The 1,903-nt window shown below is 44.6% G+C and overlaps 1 protein-coding gene across 1 annotated transcript in view; it reads right to left on the bottom strand.

The window, feature by feature from the left end:
* MSH2 (mutS homolog 2) overlaps nucleotides 1-1,903 on the bottom strand; it is a 59,609-nt gene that overhangs the window by 14,641 nt on the left and 43,065 nt on the right. The window lies entirely within an intron of this gene.

Consider the following 1,903-nt stretch of genomic DNA (forward strand, 5'->3'; position numbering starts at 1 on the left):
CTGAACGCTCTCTCAAAAATAAGGAGAGCTATCAGTACACTGGAGGACAGGGCTGTCCTCTATTTGGATATCTACAGACTAAAGAAATAAGTGGACAAGAATTTCATTCAACACAGGCATGCCAAGTGCTGCACCCGGGATGAAATAACTCCATGCAACAGTACAGACTGGGGCTTAAATGGCTGTAAAACAGTCCTTCCTAAAAGAGTTGGGGGATCCAGTAGATAAGCAGCTAAAGAAGAACCAGCAGTGTACACCTGGGGTGGAAAGGTAAAACACACAGTGGCTGCACAAGCAAGAGCAAAGAATCACAGAATCATCAAGGTTGGAAAAGACCTGTAAGATCATCAAGTCCAACCATCCGCCCTACAACCCCTTACCACTAAACCATCTCCTGAAACACCACGTCTACTTTCTTTTTAACACCTCCAGGGATGGTACCTCCACCACCTCCCTGGGCAGCCTGTTCCAATGCCTCAGCATTCTGTGAAGAAATTTTTCCCAATATCCAATCTGAACCTCCCCTGGCACAACTTGACCCCATTTCCTCTTGTCCTATTGCTAGTCACTAGAGAGAACCCAAGTCACCACAGCCTTCTCTCAGGTAGTTGCAGAGAGCAATGAGGTCTCCCCTCAGCCTTCTCTTCTCCAGGCTGAACAGCCCCAGCTCCCTCAGCCTTTCCTCATAAGGCCAGTTCTCCAGACCCCTAATAAGCCTACTTGCCCTTCTCTGCACCCTCTCCAGCACCTCCATGTCCTTCTTATACTGTGGCGCCCAAAACCGCATTACCAGCATGTCAAAGGAAGGGATTCTTCCCTCTATTCAGCACTCAGGAGACCACATCTGCAGTGCTGTCTCTGGTTTTGTCTTCCCAGTGTAACCAAGGCCAAACCCAGAGAAGACTGTCATCACAGATTTTGAGCTGGAGTAGATAGCATACAAGGACAGGCCAAGAGATGCCTGTCCAGGCTGAGAGAATCTGAAATTAGCCTGGAGAGGAGAGGAGCCAGACTCTTCGTGGAGATGTACAGCAAAAGAATGACTTACTAAAAACCCAAGCTTCTATAAGGAAAATTTTCATTAGATCTGATTAAGAAGGTTTTCAGAAAAAGTGATTCAGCACTGGAACTTGTAACCCATCAGGCTGTGAAGGATGCCTGCAGGACAGGTATCTGGTCAAGGCCTTGAGTTCATTCATCTCACGTTAAGTGAGGATCTGACTTCCAAGCTGGCTCTGCTTTGAGTGAGGAGTTAGACCAGTTAACCTCAAGACAGCCCCTTCAGCCTTAGTTATTACCCAATTATGCATACACAACTTCCTACTTTCTTTGTTCTGTATAAAAATAATGAAGTACAGAAAGAGAGACACGAGGTGGCTGATGTAGTCCTTGCTCTTCTAAAAAGCTCAGAGAGCTAAAAAAATCAGCTTGGCTGACCTGTGACAGAACTGCTGTTCAGAAAAGAAGACACAGAAATAGCATAAACGGAATTAGCCTGACTATTGAAATGTTTAAATTGCTAAACCTATAGAGCCACAAAATGGAAGTCCAACACATAGGACCAACAGAAATTAAGAGTGTAATCTGGAACCAAAAAAAAGGTAATCACCTACAAAACTGCTGCATGTCAGATTTGGTGATAAACATAAATAGCTCTTTTCCTATTGCAGCCTGTGAAAGTGTCTGTATAAACACCCATGGTGAATGCAACTAGGTGCAGCTAAAACAGAGAAATCAGCCCAGCTCAAAAGGACCAAAAATAGCTAACAGTTGGCAAAGTAAATGGGGAACGCAACTTTTACCAGAAACTGTGTGACTACTCCTCCCTCATGCCAGTCTTGCTCAATATCTCAATCTGTAACCAATTTAAAAGGTGAAAATTCAGTCATTTGCGATGTAGGGA

The sequence above is a fragment of the Chaetura pelagica genome, unplaced genomic scaffold (assembly GCF_000747805.2).
Source record: "Chaetura pelagica isolate M959 unplaced genomic scaffold, ChaPel_1.0 scaffold8, whole genome shotgun sequence".
Lineage (NCBI taxonomy): Eukaryota > Metazoa > Chordata > Aves > Apodiformes > Apodidae > Chaetura > Chaetura pelagica.